We start from the raw sequence: 18,727 nt of genomic DNA on the forward strand, positions 1-18,727 counted from the left end.
TGCTAATCTCTGAGCTGCCATGCGTTCTCTTCTTCTTCTTCCTTCTTCCTTCTGTGCATAAGTAGGCCCGGCGACGATCTGTTTGCACGGCTGCTTGACAGATCTTATTTTACTGATCTCGCCACGAACACAATCTATATTCCTGCGACGCTCCCTGTTGCCTTTATTATTAATCCTGTTAATGTTTCTTTCTCTCTGGCTGATTGATGCGTACTCTGATATATCATAGCTGAAGGAGGGAGAGGAGGCGGAGGAGGAGAAGGAGGACGTCGCTTATATCTGTTATAAACTGTTACAACTGGTGAATGTTGTGAATTCAGGCAAGGGAATGAATTATTAGCCATAGCTAGGAATTCTGGGTTCTCTCTAAGAATACTGGCATAGGCCCCTGCGACCACTTTATTAGGAACACATGTACACCTGGTCATTCATGCAAATATTGCAATTATCCAATCAGCCAATCATGTAGCAGCAGCACAATGCATAACATCTTGCTGATACAAGTCTGGATAATGTTCATGTCAAACATCAGAATGAGAACATGAGACCTCGGTGACTCTGACCGGGTCATAGTTGTCGGTTTCAGTTTGAATATTTCACAATCTGCTGAGCTCCTGGGATTTTCACACTCGACAATCTCTAGATTTTACACAGAATGATGCGAAAACCAAAAAACATCCAGTTCTGTGTGTGGTCAGAGAAGAATGTCCAGACTGCTGACCAGAAGGCGACAGTAACTCAAATAACCACTCTTTACAACAGTGGTGATCAGAAAAGAATCTCAGAACACACCACAGGTCGAACCTTGAGGCTACAACAGTGGAAGATCACATCTGAAGAATCTGCCCTTAAAGAATCAGAATCTGAGACCCGATGTGGTCTTCTGCTGTTGTAGTCCATCCACCTCAAGGTTCCACATGTTGAGATGCTTTTCTGCTCACCACGGTTGTAAAGAGTGGTTATTTGGGTTACTGTAGCCTTCCTGTCAGCTCGACGCAGTCTGGCCTTCCTCCTCTGACATTCTCTCTCATCAAGCAGCAAGACGTTTCCGCACACAGAACAAGATGTTTTTCGCACCATTCTGTATAAACTCTACAGACCGTCTTGTGTGAAAATCCCAGAGGATTTTTTTGAAAGGCTCAAACCACAAACAACCATGCCATGTCAAAGTCACTGAGATCTTTTTTTTTTCCTCGTTCTGATGCATGATGTGAAAATTAACTGAAGCGCTTGACCCGTGTCTACATTGCGCTGCTGTCACACGATTGGCCGATTGGATAATTACTGAATGAGCAGATGTTCCTATTAAAGTGGCCATGTATGTATGTGTGTATATCATATAATTATGAGTAGTACGGAAAGATTCCAGAGAGACAAACAAAAGTGCTTCTGAGGCTGTAGGAGGTATAACCAGTTATAATACTAATACTACTACTACTAATAATAATAATAATTATAATAATCATTTTCTTTTTAAATGCATTTTAGCTTCTAGCAATGACTCTCTGCTTTCTGGAAACATGTTTGATTTGTAGCCACGACTAGATTTCCTATTTTCCTGGCACTAATGACTCCTCTCCCCGAGAGAGCGCACACAAGCATGCTCTCGTGTGTGTGTGTGTGTTTGTGTGTGTGTTTGTGTGTCTAAGAGAGAGACAGAGATAGAGAGAAAGAATGACTAAGGGCTGATGTCAGTGTTCTGTCACCCGCCTCCCCCCCTTACACACACACACATACACACACACACACACACTACCTCCCTGCCTCACGTGATTATCCCCCGTGTGGTTCACTCTATGACTCTATCACTTCCTGACTGTTTACCTCATCCCCACCATTTTGATCAGAGCCCATTGTTCCCTGCGCAGACAGCGTAATGGACGCCTCACACACACTCACACACACTCACACACTCACACTAGTGCTGAAACACTGCACTCGCTCTGGCTACCGTTTCTTCACGGATGCCAGCAAACGCTTCAAACCAAAGAGGTCAAAGGTCAGAAGAATCATCAACATTGCTAAACTCCCATGAGGCCTCAGTGATGTCAAAGCAACAGCTAGCATTCTCTGCGTGGCTGCATTTCTTTCTTTCTTTCTTGCTTTCTTTCTTGCTTTCTCCCTTCTACTCATCTCTGCTTCTTCTACTTACCTTTCTTTCTTTCTCTCTTTCTTTTTTCTGCTTGTTTTTCTTTCTTGCTCATCAACTTCATTCTTTTCTGTCTTCTTCACTTATTTCTTCTCCCTTTCATTTCCTTTCTTTAATTTTCCTTCTTCTTCTCCTTCTTCTTTGTTCTTCCCTCTTGTTCCTTTTTGTTCTTCATTTTCTTTTCCTTCATCTTCTTCTTTGTTTTCTTCTTTCCTTCTTCAACATTCTTTCTTTCTTTCTTCATTCATATTCTTTTTTTCTTCCTTCGTCTTCTCCTTCATCCTCCAATTCATCTTTGTTCTACTTCTTCCACATCCCTTCCTTTCATTCTTTCTTGTGTCTTCTTCTTTATTCTTCATTCTTGTTCTTTCTCTTCTTCACCTACTTCTTCTTTCTTCTTCTTCTTTCTTTATTTCTTTTTTGTCCACTGTAATGACCACCCAGTAATCTCCACATATTAGCTCAGCCCTTCTTTACAATCACTCACACACACACACACACACACATACACCCCAATCATATCAGCTTGTGATCCCCAATCAGCCAGGCTCTCCTTCTCCTCCTCAGTCTCATATATTAAGAATTTATAGCTGTATAAATTATGTAAACATTTAAAGGTCATCTTTTATTTATGGATACAAATAGCGACGCTGACAGATGAGCAAACAGTTTGAATACTTAACTGAAAAGCGTCTGTTTAGGACGTCGCGTAATTGTTGAGCACGAGTAAAAGCATGAGTACGAGCATGAGAATGAGTACAAGTACAAGCACGAGTACAAGCATGAGCACGAGTACGAGCATGAGTGTGAGCATGAGTACAAGTATAAGCACGAGTACAAGCGCAAGTACGAGCACGAGTGTGAGCACGAGCACGAGCATGAGTACAAGCATGAGCACGAGTACAAGCATGAGTGTGAGCATGAGTACAAGTATAAGCACGAGTACAAGCGCAAGTACGAGCACGAGTGTGAGCACGAGCATGAGTACAAGCACGAGCACGAGTACGAGGACGAGTAGCTTCTGCTTCTATGTCTGAACAACTGTTTCACATTCAGCTGAGGGGAAAACATACACACACACACACACTTTCCTATTTATCTGCTTTTAAACACAGATTAATAAGCTCGACCAATTGTCTCTTTTACAATTATTAACTCTCAGCCTAGTAATTTCACATACGGCTAAAGCAAGACAAGCAGAATTCAATTACACACCAAAAAAGAGGGGAAAAAAAGCCAGACAAAACCTCAGGCCAGCAATTTGTGTAAAGACACCCGTTTACGTCTTATGGAAGGAGAGGGAGAGAGATAGAGAGAGAGAGAGAGAGAGAGAGAGAGAGATTTGTGTCATTGGAAATTAAGTGCCTTTTCTGGCGCTGGAAGGTTCGTGTTTTTTAATAGAATTGGGGACGTGGTAAACTAAGATGATTAAAATCCAAATTCCCCCATGTGCTGGGCAAAAAAAAATGGAGGGAACAGAGAGGGAGAGAGAGAGAGGTCTGCTTGGTGGGGGGAAAATCAATAAGTGTATGCTCACAGCTCCGCCGCTTGATGGACACCTCTTCTCCTTTTCTGCTCACTAATAGAAAAATAATAATTAAATCCAAATCGCCACATTAATTTGTTTTCCATCCGTCTCGAGGGAGCTCATCTTTACCAGCTTTTTTCCTTTTTTGGTGGCTCATTATACTTTCTGATCAAGCTTGTTTTCTTTTTTTTAAGCCTTAAAGCCTTGCATGTCCCCCCCCCAACACACACACACACACACACACACACACACACTCGTCATCCTCCCCCATGGGCTTGCATTGCTCTCATTGTACTCGCACTTATTATGTTACAAATGACCGAGGTACGGCTGACATTCTGGCTGCATGTGGAGAGGCCCAGCCTCCGTTAATGACGCAGCTAGCCATGATGAGAGCTTCACACACACACACACACACACACATACACACACACACACCACACACACACACACCCTAATGAGGAGCTAGCAACACAATTACAAATCTCTGTGTCTCACTCCTGAGTGGTGTGTATGCACACATTTGCATGCGGGAGGATCAACAAGAGCATCTGCACCCCCCTCTCTCTCTCTCTCACACACACACACACACACACACACACACACACAGAACAATCTTATGCATATGGATCACATGCATTTAATTTGGCACAAGTGTGCAATCCCATATTATCTAGAGGTGCATAATCTCCAGAGGCATCTCTGTTGGAGGGACGTGTCTCCTCTCTTCTCTTCTCCTCTTCTCTTTTCCTCTCTTCTCTTCTCATTTCACTTAATTTTGTTTCATCTTGTTTTGTCTTGTCTCTTCTTGATTCATCTCCTCTCTTTCATGCTGTTCTCATTTAATCTCATTTCTTCTCGTTTCATTTTGTTTCATCTCCTTTCGTCTTGTCTCTTCTTGGCTCGTCTTCTCTTTCGTTCTTTTCTCATTTCGTCCCGTTTCATTTTCGTTAGCTATATTTAGTTTCTTCTCTTCTCTCCTCTTTCATTCTCCTCTTTTTTCATCTATCATCATCTCTTTTTTGTTCCCCTCGCTTCTCATTTCATTTTGTTTTGTTTCTTGTCTCATCTCTTCTCATTTTATCTCTTCTCTTCTCATATTTGTCTCTTCTTTTCTCATTTGGTGTCATCTTATTTCATCTCTTCTCTTCTCGTTTTGTTTCATTTCATTACATCTGGTCTTGTCTCTTCTCATCTGTTCGTTTTTCACTTTATTTTGTTTCATTTCATCTCTTCTCCTCTAGCCTCTTCCAGTTTTGTCTCCTCTCTTCTCATCTCTTCTCGTCTTATCTCATCTTTTCTTCACTTTTGATTTCATCTTGCCTTCGTCTCTTCTGCATGTCAACAGGTGAACACTGCAATTTGAACAAAATACAACCCTCTCAGTATCAGCCAATATCCACTATCTGTTATTAATCAAAGGGGGAGATGATGCAAATGCAACACCGTAGACCGCACAAATATTTTTTCACCTCTATATTGCGCTAATTGAATAAATAATTAGAGTGAGAACTGAATTATTTTAGAATCCACAATCATAGTCATCTATGAACCTCTTGTTATGCATCACAGTCAGTCCTGGGATCATACTTAGGAGTTGAGTAGAAAAGCCAAGAATTAGCTTGTTTACATGCAAGAATTCACCATGTGCGAGCCTCAGCCACTGAATGGTGGCATCATCTGGACACTGTGAGGGGGCAAAACTCTGGAGAGTTGCCCCTCTTTACTCTTCTCTCCTCCTCCTCCTCTTCTCTCCTCCTCCTCCTCTTCCTCCTCCTCCTCCTCCTTTGCACTCCTCTCTGGCTCTTGGAAGACAGAAGAGAAGTAGAGAGAAGAAGAGAACAGCGACACCCCCCAGTGCGTCAGTCCTCCTTCTACCCCCCACTCTCTGTCGTTGTTTTCTTGCTGAATGAAATAATCTGCCCTCCTTCCTCCTCCTCCTTCTCCCCCAACCATCCTGACCCAGTCTAGGTCAGAGGGCCTCTGCTCAGCCTGTTGCTGATTGTGAGCCACAGAAGCAGGGAGAGGGGGGAAAAAAGGCTCACAATTAGGCACAGATGGCCGTCCCTGCCTCGCCGTGGCCCGACTCGGCTCGGCAGCTGCTGCAAAGGGCCATTCCGCCCTCTCCCATTCCGCCCACGTGTAATTCAAATGAGAGATCAATGGACACCGTACTAAAAAGTAACACTTACAATTATTTCATCTTTTATTTGCTTTTTTTTGCTGAAGGAGGAGAAATAAAAGTCCTCATACCCCACCTCCCTCTCCAGGTCATGCCACCACCTACTTATTGGATTATGTAAATGTTGCTGTTCCATTTGAACAGTAGCCTATCACCTTGTCCTGCCCCCATCTTGATAATTTTGGGGGGAAACAAGGTCAGATTAGCAGGGTTAATCTGTAAACACTGTATTTCATTTTGTTGTTGAGATAAAACACAAACGCAATCAAATTTGATTCTATGAATTGTCATCGTAACATCTTAGGTTTGTAGTCTTTAGCTCTGAATATTTGATTTCCATTACAGCGTAGAGGTTTGGGGTTCGTTTTGCTCTGCCTTGTCAATAAACAAACAAACAAACAAACAAATAAATAAATGAATGAATGTGTTTATTTGTTGCTCAATTATAGTCTGGAAAGACAAGGAAAGCATTGACCAGAGTGTCAAGCACAAACTTTAGAGCGGGAAGTGGAGCTAAACACTGGCGCTATAATATGATGGAAATAAGAATTGTTATAATAATAATAATAATAATAATAATAATAATGTAGAGGCATGCTTTAATTTCTGAATTGTAAAAACATTTTCCTTCATGTATGGCACGGTTGTTAAGGTATGTAGAATATGCATTGACACAAAAAAGGGTACTAACAGTATTTTTCTTGTCGCTGACGTGGTATCATCAAGTGTAAGCCTTTTGTACCTTTAGCGTGTATCTTATTATAGAAAAGTTCATACAGTGTACTATCAGGACCACTGATGTACCTAAAGTTACCACCACCACCACCAATCCCCCAGCGTCAAGTAAAAGTACTGTTCAGTACCTTTTTTTTCTCAGTGTGTTCAATCACAAGCACTTTAAATGCTTTCCTGCATTACAGCCTCCATATTGCTGCCACAAACATAATAATCCAGAGATATTGTTGCTATCACGTTGATGCCAAATTGAAGATTTAAGTTTAGTTTTTAGGTTAGGATTAAACCCACGTGTCAAAAGATTTGTTTTAATGACATTTCCATGATATCAGTTCCCACAACATCATGTTCACACTATCCTAAAACATCCACCCTAAATCCCACTATTAACCAAAATCCTGATCCAATAATCCCAGAAAACAGTTATTAGACAGCCTAATTTAAGAAGACAATCTGAAACTCAGTGCAGTGTTTCTGAGTATGATGCAGAAACCTTTGGTAAGGCAAGTGGAGCTAAGCTTGGTGCCAGAAAATAATATTTGTGGAGATATTTGTGGTATCAGTTTGATGCTAAAACTGATAAATAAGATGTGCTGAGGATTTGAGGAGTCGTGCCTTAGGTTTGAGGCTAAGATTAAGGACTGCATGTTGAAAAATTCACACACTGAGTCTCATTTACGAATATTTTAGTAAAGTTGTGCGTAAATGTTTGCGTAAGCCAAACCGAAGTAAAATTTTCTGCCAGATTTACAAAAGTTTCAGAAACGCTGATTTTTTTTTTGTACTTGAGTATGTTGATCACTTGTAAAGAGCAAAGTGCATTCCTGATACAGCTCATTTGCATGTAGTGACACCCACAAAACTCCATAAAAGGTCAAGTGCACAGACAGCTGGGAGCATGAAATGAATGATCAGGGTAAAGTCTGAAAGACAGAAGTGGAAGTTATTTTGACTCACTTCTATGCCAATAATATATAATATTAATAATAATATAATAATATAGTAATTATATATAATAATAAGCATGTTTATACAGTGCCATTTCTTTCGTCTTAATCATTGGATTTGTTTTGGTGTTTTAGTGTTCGCTTGCTTTCTTTATTTTTTTTTTTATATATTCTTTAATTAATGCCTATAATATAAAGCAGCTGGTTTCACACAATGTTCTGGATGGTGCTCTTAGCCCAGACCTAGTGAACTAGCACGAGGATGTGTTTTTGATAGAGCTCTTCTCTAAGTCGCTTTGGATACCGGCGTCTGCTAATCGCCGTAAACGTAATAAAAATAAACGATTTAAACCCCACAGTGCAGTAATCCATGCAGATTATATGATATGAAGTCGATCAAGTCGACTTTTACATTAGTCATGTGTAAATTTACATGCACTCAGGAGCACGAGTAGGATATGAACGTTTTTGCAAAATTACAGGATTTGCACGAACACCAAATCCCTTGCGTAAACGCTCGTACAAACAATTTACGAATGAATCCGTTCATATCCAGGTTGATAAACGAGGCCCGATGCGTTAGCAGTGCAACTGCGGGACGTTTCTAAAATCGCACATTTAACCAAAATCCCGATCAATAAACGATTCTGAAGTGCAAACTAAAAGGGTTAAACCTTTCGTAAGGCAAGCGGAGCTGAACGCCATTACGATAATATGAAAGAAATAATGGCGTTTATAATCACGATGATGATGATGATGTATTACAGTTACGGTTTTGTACAGACATGCTTTTATGTCAAAAATGGTAAAAATTTGATGACATGGCCCTAAATGTTCAGATTAGCTCTTAATCCAACATGTTAACCACATTTTGTTTTAATCACATTTCCATGACATCAGCTGTTTTTCCTTATAAATCTGACATTTAACCAAAATCCCGATCAATAAACGAGTGTGAAGTGCAAACTAAAAGGGTTAAACCTTTCGTAAGGCAAGCGGAGCTGAACGCCATTACGATAATATGAAAGAAATAATGGCGGTTATAATCATGATGATGATGATGATGATGTATTACAGTTTTGTAGAGACATGCTTTTACGTTAAAAAATGGTAAAAATTTGATGACATGGCCCTAAATATTCAGATTAACTCTTAATCCAACATTTTGTTTTAATCACATTTCCATGATTTCAACTGTTTTTCGTTATAAATCTGACTTTTAACCAAAATCCTGATCAGTAATCACAAGAGCACATTGTTATTTTGTAGTTATTGTTATTTCTTGAAAAGACACTTAAAGTGATCTTCTGCACTTTTTTTTTTTTTTTCCACCATGCTTTAAGTCTGAAATGATCATCCTGATAAGACCTTTGTGGTCTGGTTTTCATTCAGTTCTGGCTTGGATGAAGATCCTGAACCTCAGCTGTTTATTGTGTAGGTTTTTTTTGAAGAATTACAGTCCACAATTCATTGCGAATCAAACCGCCGTGTCTGTGTTATGAGGCGTCTCATCTCACTGACACACACTGAAATGTAGATGTGCGCTTTCCCCCAAAACACCGCCAACAATTCACTTCTTCTTTCGACTTTTTTTTTTTTTTTTTTTTTTAAATTAATCTGAGAATCAAAGTTTTGTGTTTTTAAGAGGAAGAAGCGGCGAAACCGGCGAGCTGACGTCACTTTGATTCCTTGAAGTGAAGCGGAATAAAACCTTTGAGAGGAGAGTCTCCTTCAATCTGCCGTCCGTAACTAACACACACACACACACACACACACTCACACTGAGTCACACACTCACTCACTCACTCACACACACACACACACACACACACTGAGAGACTCAATTACTGCCCAATTCCCCCTTCTTCATCATCTCCTGCTACGCCGGCCTCTCGCAACAAAAAAAAGAAGGAAAAAAACACCAAACCCGTGATCTAAAAAGTATTCCTTCGAAGGACGAGGTGGATTTGTTACAGCGTCGACTGGCTAAGTGTCCGAAAACTGACGGTAAGTTTAAAGTATTTAAAAAGAAGAAGAAGAAGAAGAAGCAGCTAAACGTGCTAATCGCGCGAGCGAGCGAGAGAGCGGTTATTTGTTACATGGTGTGTGTGTGTGTGTATATGTGTGCGTGTTTGTTACTCTGTGTGTGTGTGTGTGTGTGTGTGTGTGTGTGTGTTAGAGTGTATCTTTAGCGACGGAGCTAACTCGACTTTCTTTCAACATGACCGCGTGCGTCCTTTTAAGCGTTTCAGGGTTTAAAATAAAACTGAAAGAAAATGGCGAAACGACGGTTTAACGGTCCATTTTTAAAAAAAATTAAATCCACATAACGACGTAGCGCAACTTTACGAATTAGCAACAGCCGCCGTTGTTGTTGTTGTTGTTGGTGGTGGTGGTGTTGTTGTTAGGGACGTTGGAAGTGACTTGATAAGCAGGAATTTGGTTTTTGTGCCTGGACAAAACGTTTGGTGTTTCACCGTAAATTGTAACAAGGCACTATTTTTTTGACATTGTATGATTTTTAAGAAGGAAGGAAGGAAGGAAGGAGAGCTGAAGTGAACTGAGCTGAACGACGCTACCTTTGGTCTATTTAATGTCCTTCTCTCAGATGCTGGCTGAAAGCTAACTGCTCCTCACTGAGGACGCGCAAAGATAACAAAATAGTCTCGTTTTAAGAGATAAATAATCACTGTTTCGACTTTACATCGATTAAAATGTCCTCTTGGAGGCGGTTGGTTTGGTGTGAGTCCGTGTGGGGGTTTCTCTCTCTCTCTCTCTCTCTCTGTCTCTCTCTCTCTCTCTCTCTTATCTTGGTCGCTTCCTTAAAGAGAAGCAGCTGCCGCCTGGCCGAGTTGTTGAAATTTATCCCCTTTGTGTATATTACAATATCCTCCATTTTTCCCCTGCCCTCTAAACAACAAGCCTCTCGCCATCTTGGTTTAATTTTTATTTTTTTTTTGAAACTCCGTCGCATCTTTGGTTGGTTGTTTAAAAACCACTTTTTTTTAAATAATAAAAAAAAAAGTTTCTTTTATTGAAGGAAACGTCTTAAAGCTGTGGCGGTGACGTCATATCAAGTTTACGAGAAAAAAAAAACGACGATATTATTCGACGTACGAGTTTGTTTGAAATTCAAAATCTTTTTTTCTTTCTTTTTCTATTTTTTTTTTAACAGATGAATCACTTGTGAGAGATCACATTTTAATGAACAGGTGGACATGAACCGCGCGAGCGTTACATTTTAAACTGTTTATTTATTTCACCCCCCCCCCCCCCCCCTTCACCCCCCCCACCTCCTGCGTGATGATGTCATTTTGTAACAGACGTTTTAAACGTTTTAACAGCATAATTATCATAATTATAATAACAGCGTGCTTTGACTAAGCAAACTATACAACTGTTCATAATTCAATTACAAATAACTAAGTAACTCCAAAACAGCTCTTTATTTTTCTTTCTTACTTTTTTTTTTTTTTTTTTGATATGTTCTCAACTATATTTAGAAAATTAACCTTTTTTTAAATTATTATTATTTTGGTCTCTTGGGAATCGATGAATCACACAATCAGGCTGTAATGGTTATTGCATTTTAAAAAGATGACTTATGTGATGAGTAAGAAGCAGGAACGCAGATCTTTAATGCTGGGAACACATGTTCCAGACCATTACTACATAGCATTATTATTTAATAAGATAAATAAATAAATATGTAAAATACAGCAGCGAGTGCCAAAGCGGAGGCGATGAATGTTATTTTAATACTCTGATGATTCATTATTTACATTACAGGTCTGTCCTTTTTGTCATTTTTTTACTTTCCCGAGCTCTCAGTGATATAAGCTGATAGAATTTGACTGATGATGATGATGATGATGATGATGATTTCGTTTACCTTCAGGTTTTTGATCAGGGGGACCAGAAAGCTGATCAAAAGAGATGTGAAGTATAATTTTACGCGTTCTGATTTACATTCGCGCTCACATGAAACCTCTTACGCATCTTATCTCATGTCACGTTGACTTTATCTTCAGTTTTGATCAGTCTGATTAACGTAGGCGCTTTTTTTATGGTTTGTTTGTTTTTTTTTGCTTATTAAAGCTGTGTTAAAGTTAGAAGGACGTTGAACAGGAAGTTGATGTGTTGTGCCCATGCTTCTTTTTCAGACTTTGTGAACTTGATGCTTGTAACGTGATCATATGATCAGCTCATGGGAACGTTCCTTCTTCATGTGCGGCTCATTAAAAACACAATCGTGTCACGTTGCTAGTCAGGGGTCGAGGGATAGTACCGATCCGATAACACGGGTCCGGACGGATCCTTTTAAAAAAGCGCTGTTTTAACAGAATTTATGCATCAGATGTGGAGGTGAGCTGTTTGCTCTTCCGTTTCTTTGTCTGGATGTGTGCTGCTGTGAAAGAAAAAAAAAAGCTGTGAGTGCAGGGGAGCAGATGTTGAGGCAAACATCCTGACGCGATGCTTTTCTCTTGTGGGAATGCCGCCTCTTCCTCCTCCTGCTCCTGATGCATCGACTTGACAGCTGCTTGATTTCATGGAACCGCTAAGAAGCCATTAGCGGTATCAGTGAATTGAAACGGAACAGTCTCACCCACTCTCCTCTTCCATTAGAAATGTGTCTATTGTTGGCTTTTTCTTTGGGTGTGTGTGTGTGTGTGTGTGTGTGAGTGTGAGTGAGTGAGTGTGAGTGTGTGTCGCAGCTGAGCACACAGAAAGAAGACCTCTAATACACTTGTGCTGTTTCCTTTACTGCGAATTAGGGAGAACAAATCTGTCAGGACCTGTTTGTGCTGTTGGGGTTTGAAGAGATCTCATACTGTGCTCTGTGAAGCACACCCAAAGCCACGAAATGTCTCTGGCTGTGGCGGACATAAAAAAAAAAAAAAAAAAAAAAAAGGAAAGAAAGAAAAAACTGTCAGTCTCGCCTAAGAGTTGGAGTGTCTGCCTCGCACATTCAGAGCAGGATGTTGTTTTCCTGTCAGGATACGGATAAAGTTAGGCCTTTGCGAGAAAGAAGACGCCCTCACAACCCTAGGAATTAGCTCGAAGGTTGCAGCAAACAAATCCTGGTTAGTAAGCTGATTAACGCAAAAAAACGTAGGTCGTAGAAGACGTGCAAATGGTAACTTTGCTTGGTTACGGGGTAAACAATCCAATATGCATGGTCATCTAATCCTGGAGTCGTGATAAGAGGAGTCTGTTAGAAAAGATCTGCACTGAGAAAGCCGTTGAACCGCCTGGTTGAGTGTGTGTGTGTGTGTGTGTGTATATATGTGTGTGTTTGTTTGATAGCCCGAGTCACAGTGCACAGTTGAGGTTCTTGTAACTTGTAGAGAACGACAAACAGACGCACACCGAGTGCGGTCAGCGATTTAAGAACCTCCACGAACCAAAACCAAAATCTTTTGCTAACACGGTTGCGCCATGTGGCGAGGCCCACCTTGGCACACGGACCTAGCGACAGATTTAAGGCACAGAAACCAAAAATTAGGCCAAGCGGAGTGAGTTGTGCTCAACAGAGCAAGAACTGATCAGAAGAGACGGGTGAGAGCACGGCGCTGCTGGGCTTTTTCCTTTTTCCCTTTTCCTTTTTGCGCACACAGCTTCAGTTTGCATTATCGACGTTGAGCAATCGGTGTAAACAACTGAATCGGTGTTAATGATGCCCTGATATCATCAGTTACACAGTGTGTATGATCGTTTTAGGGTTATGTATAGAATAAAACACTAAACAGGAAGATGATCGATGACGGTAGCGTGGTGGTGTGATGAAGTGGAGTTTCCAATAACAGCATTTCCTGAAGTGTTTTATTCATCTTATACTACAAAAATTCACCAACACCAAAGGAACACTTTGTATCTGTTTATAGGTACATGTATTGATGTGGAAAGTCCAGAGATCGTGTTATCTCTTACATTATAGCAGCTGTAAACAGTTGTTATTTCACTGTCTTTTTCTTTCTCGCGAAGTTAATAACACACACACAAAAAAAAAGAACGCAGTTTACCGAGAAACTACAAAATGAGTAAACAACTTTGTCCTGAAGATGTCGGAAAACTTCAAGTTCCAGCTTCAAGCCTCCTTACAGAAAATGTCAATGATTAATGATCTGTTTTTATTCATTAACATGACCCATGTTTAATTAGTTTGCCATTAGGTGAAGGTTACGTGGCGCGTCTGCCGCACTAACCCCTAGGAACTTGTTACTATGGAAACGATAAGCTATCAGAACAAGTGCATTAATTATAAACACATACTGGTATAGGAGCTTAACACCTTTTGACCAATCAGAATCCAGGATTCGACAGTATAAGCTTATTCACCTGAGAGAATGTGAATCGGTTTTCTCTTGCGTGCCTCAATGCAAGATAAACACGTGTTAATTTATTTTACACGGCATTGCAATAACGGACAGACCTCCGGCTGTGCAAAATAACCGTCACACATCGTTCTACTAACTGCCCGATACCATCCAGCCGATAACCGATGGCAGGTCAGCGAGTCGTTTGTATGTAGCTAAATGTTTCTGCATCTCCTGTTCACTCGTTTTTCATTTTAAAGCTAGTTATAGATGTAGATATAGTTGTAGATGTAGATGTAGATACAGATATGCGCCGTTCCCGAAACGAAGCTGCAGTTTGCAGGTCGTGTTGTTTACTTTTCCAGCGCACACATTATCATAAGGACTCGAGCAAGTCACAAGCAGATTCTATAATTGCAGCATGAACCGCGCACCTCGTTACCTTCAGGTCCGTGGTAACGAGGACCAGGGGTGCAGAAGAAACACCATGCTCACTAAACTTCCTTTTTGTGCACAACCACATCCTCGTGTTTTTTTTCTCCTAAAAAAAAAAAACAACCTGAGCGATGCGCAAGGGCCCGACTTTCAGTTGCAGGCAATTAGCTGCTTTCTCGCCCCGGCGTCCCCTGGGCTTCTATTTATCATTCAACGTGAGAATCTCCTTGACGAAACCCAAGGTTATTTTTGTGTAGGCAGCCTGGGTTCTTGTTTTTTTCACAGACAAGGTGAAAAGGTTGATTCTTCCCCGAAGAAAACGGCAGGAGAGCTAAACGAGCAGCACGCACGCTGCAGTAACGTCTCTCGTTTTTTTTTCCTTTTCCTTTTTTTTGGAGGAAGTTTTGCATTTGTGCACAGCAAGCCTTGTTTGTGTCTTTTGTGTCGAGCTCAAGTTCTCACCACCTTTCATCCCCTTTTTTTTTGTGCTATCTCGTTAATCAGTGATGCTGATCTCATACTTTCTGGTCAGCGCGCACACACTCGCGCATTCACACACAAGGCAGTCGTTCTACTTTTATTTGCTGTCTTTTTTTGCTTTCTCTCTCCTACCTTTCCTAAATGAGGCTTGGAGGAGTGCTTTGACTTTTTGTTTTGGTGCTCTCACGTCTCTCCGGTGCCGTTTGTCCTCCCATCATATTGCTCATGCGTCGGCCACGCCGCTCACACACTCGAGAGTCCCTGCTGAGATAATGGAGCCCGAGCTGGAAATGCCAGTAGTTTGGCCTATTTGTTCGCCTGCTTATCGCTATATTTGCATCCTGAGCAGAAATAGCAGAGGCTTGCAGGAACGGCAGGAACGCCGTCTCCTCCTGTGTGGAGGGGGGGAAAAACAGAGAGCGGGAGGAAGAGAAATGAGATGGGATTTTTTTTCTGGCGCTTTTTAGATGAGCAGAATTTACTGCACTGAGACAGCTGTCTGCAGGACGTGCAGTATTTGACCCCCTCCTTTCCCTCTGCTCCCTCAACTCCCATCCACACACACACACACACACACACACGGAGGGATGCTCGAAGACACTCTGAGATTGTGCTTGTACAGCCCCCTCTTATTTATTGATCCAGCTGCATTTAAAATCTGGTCACTGCTGCCACAAAAGGCTTTTCGTTTTAGCTGCGCTTGCAGAGAGCGTCTCAGCCAGGTTTTTTTTTTTTTTTTTTGCATTTTTAATTTTCTAGCAAACGCAAAATGACCGTGAAGAGAACAAAGTGCAGAGAATCTTTCTAAGCCTACACTGTATATAGAAACACGCTGTTTGTGTCATGCTTTGATGATGCATGATATAAGAAGGAAGTATGTTCAGGTCCCAGCTGGGATCCGAGTGAAATTAGAGCTATAAACATGAAACACTATCGTGATTTGTTTGTGTTGTTTTGCGCCATTAGTGAGAGATATTATGACACATTCTACTTAAAAAAGCACTTCATGTCCATTTAACTATGACTTAAGTCTTGGCCATTGAATTACACTGATACGTATGAGAAGTAAAACACTTCAGGATGTGCTGTTGTAGGAAAATCATCAACGACTGGGTGGTGTGATACAGCGCAGTCACTGTTACCACCCCGAAGTCCATTATTTTCCATCAGCACGGCCTGAAATCCTCTTATACGACAGCAGTTTGCCAACAGTTACGATTTTTTTAATTCTTAAAAAAAGGAAGTCATACTTTTTATCCGTTTATAGTCACATTTAATGTGCCGTGAAACAAAAAGTTTCTCTTCCTTGAAGCTTGTCATGTAACTGAGAAACCGCAAAGTGTAAACTTCTCTGTCCTGAAGATGTCGTAAAAAAGTTACAGCTTTACGTCTGACTCTTACAAAGTGCTGACACTGGAGACTCCTTCCGTAAATGTCACATAAAAACTTCCTTACAGAAGACAGACAGATTAGTGCAAAGTGTGTACCGCGTTGAGCCACACAGCAGTAAACAGGAGTGTATTTTTATGTAGAGTGTGGCTAACCGGAGGTAAAACCCAAGCTCTGAAGAGTAAACACACGTCGTGCGGATTAGCACGAACCCGAGCGAGCTCGTTTTAGCGCTGCACTTTAAACAAAAGATGTCCAGATTGACAGGCTGGGATTAGGGGCCTGTAATCCAGGCTTGTTTCTGGAGTCCACACACCCCGGATTAGGCCATGGGTTTCAGACATTGCAGAGTTATCTCACACACACGCACACACAAATGGCTGGTCGTGTAATGAGTGACGTCTGAGAATTATTCAGCACTGTGGTTTAGGCCACAGAACTGAAAAAAGCACAAAGGATGCCATTTGTGTGATGGGTGTGGGTTTGTGTATGTATTTTTGAGTGTGTGTGTGTGTGTGTGTGTGTGTGTGTGCACAGTCGAGATCATCTCTACTGCCTGAAGTGAAGATCTGAGCTGTGCTTTGCTTTTCAAAACTCAGGTGTAAAGCTTCTCTCTCTTCTTTCTGCTTTCCTTTTCTCTTTGCTCGATAAATAGAACTTTAGCTGTAGAACTTGTCTGTAATATGAGAGCTGACTATGACTAAGATTCACAAGATAACAGAAAGAGCTTTTAAAAGGAAACATTCAGGGGGGAAAAATCCAATTTGCACAATTTCTCTTTTAACCCAAATGTAGTTTGGTGTCTGACATTTGCTTCCTTTTTCTTTCTTTTTTATAAATACTATAGCATTCTGTAGTTCAGCTGCTCCACAAGTAGCTTGTTGTGAACAATCACATACATTCATGTAAATTATTTAGCTTAAGGCAGCTCATCTAGAAAGGAAGGCGTTTCTTATGACTTTTATAGATTTTTTTTTTTTTTATTTCATTACCCTCTCTAGGCTGATTAGTGAAGTATTGACATGTTTTGGTAAAAGAGTCAATGACGTAAACAGAAGGTTTAAAGATGTTCGGACAGAGCTGTGTACATTTATTCTCCTCGCGTCTAAATTCAGAACGGACGTCTCATCTGTTCAGAGCTCATGGTAATGTGAAGCTGCAGTGCAAAACAAGACATAACCTCTTCAACTTGACCTGTTTTCTTTATAGCCATAAACTAAACAGTAATGTTTAAACATTAAAAGTTGAATGTTTAGTCATGTTAGTCGCTTATTTGTAAGGAATTTCATGTAGTTAGGTGTATGATGTTCATGTTCAAGTTAGGTGTATGATGTTATTAACGTGTAATAGAAGTTTGTAGCCAAATCATTTTTCCCCCCATTTTGGTCTTGCTAGTTTTTCGAAGCCAACCTCTGCATCTTATCTGCTGCTCATGCTGCGTCATAGAGCGGCGTAACACACACGGAAGAAAGTGCTATCTGCCCTCTTCCTCATACGTGAGCTCACAGATGCCTGTGATTGGCTAGGGGAGAGAGAAGGTGTACGCCCCTCTCTTGACTCCCGGCTACAGATGGCTGTGTTGTCATCAGGATTCGAACCCGCTTGGAATGATGTTGTAATTAGTCACATTGCTGTCTCAGAGCTTCAGGTTTGATCCTGAGCTCGGGTTACTGTCTGTGCAGAGTGACTGTGTGGGTTTTCACCGGCTTCTCTAAATTTCCCCCGAGGTGTGAATGTGTGTGCGTGGAATCCTGGCGTCCTGTGCGGGGTGAATGCTCACTCCTTGTGCCCAGTATTCCCAGAACAGGCTCCGGATCCAAGATCACGGATACTGGAGATGAATGAATGAATGTTACAAGTAATATAAGGTGTATTTGGGTGAGACTAGATTTGCTGGAGTGTCTGTGATTTCAGTTCTGTCTGTCTCACACCAAAACCCAAGCTGAAACCAGCGACTGGTCGAGTTTAAAACGCGAACAATGCAGCATTGTGAGGAGCGACGCTTGTCGGTGAGCTCGGTGTGTAGTTCTTATCCATAATTAAAGCCATCACAGGAGGGGAGTGTTGGTGTAAGGAGTGCAACTTGATCTGCGCAGGCGTTAAAAAAAAAACAACTGAGGCAGTACTCTCAGGTACACTTGCGTGTTTGTGTGCGATCTCGCGTGTGTGAGGATGGAAACATGCCGTGTTACTGCGAGTTAGCATGCAGCAGGCTAATTTAAGCATGCTGCAGGAGCAACAGCGTCTTTCAGGAAAGTCGGGAGCTCATCTCATCCGGCTCAGGGGAGGAGAGCATCTATCTATCTATCTATCCATCCATCCATCCATCCATCCATCACTCATTCTCAGGACACATGTCACAGTCTCGTCACGCTGTGCTCCAGCTCAATACTGCCTTACAGCAACAACACGCTGCGTCTCTTCTGCACTAACACCTCAAAACTATAGTTTGTATTACAGCAGTAAGAGTTCCCAAAAAGTTTTGGACCCCAAAGGGTAATCGATAGAACTTTTTATGACCCCAAGCCGTGTCCATCCTAAATGTGTCTTTCAGATTTATACGCC

The 18,727-nt window shown here is 41.3% G+C and overlaps 1 protein-coding gene across 12 annotated transcripts in view; it reads left to right on the forward strand.

Annotated features, from left to right (window-relative positions):
• The first annotated feature begins 9,195 nt into the window (after window positions 1-9,195).
• The window catches only part of baz2ba (bromodomain adjacent to zinc finger domain, 2Ba), a 92,296-nt gene continuing 82,764 nt past the window's right edge, over window positions 9,196-18,727 (forward strand). For 9 of the 12 annotated variants that reach the window (XM_026933108.3, XM_026933113.3, XM_026933110.3 and 6 more), the window contains exon 1: window positions 9,197-9,548. The gene's annotated coding sequence lies outside the window, so the exon portion shown is untranslated. Of the gene's footprint in view, window positions 9,549-18,727 lie in introns of all 12 variants that reach the window. The other 3 variants (XM_026933114.3, XM_026933116.3, XM_026933109.3) reach the window with 2 other exon arrangements.

This window comes from Pangasianodon hypophthalmus, chromosome 2 (assembly GCF_027358585.1).
Source record: "Pangasianodon hypophthalmus isolate fPanHyp1 chromosome 2, fPanHyp1.pri, whole genome shotgun sequence".
Taxonomy (NCBI): domain Eukaryota; kingdom Metazoa; phylum Chordata; class Actinopteri; order Siluriformes; family Pangasiidae; genus Pangasianodon; species Pangasianodon hypophthalmus.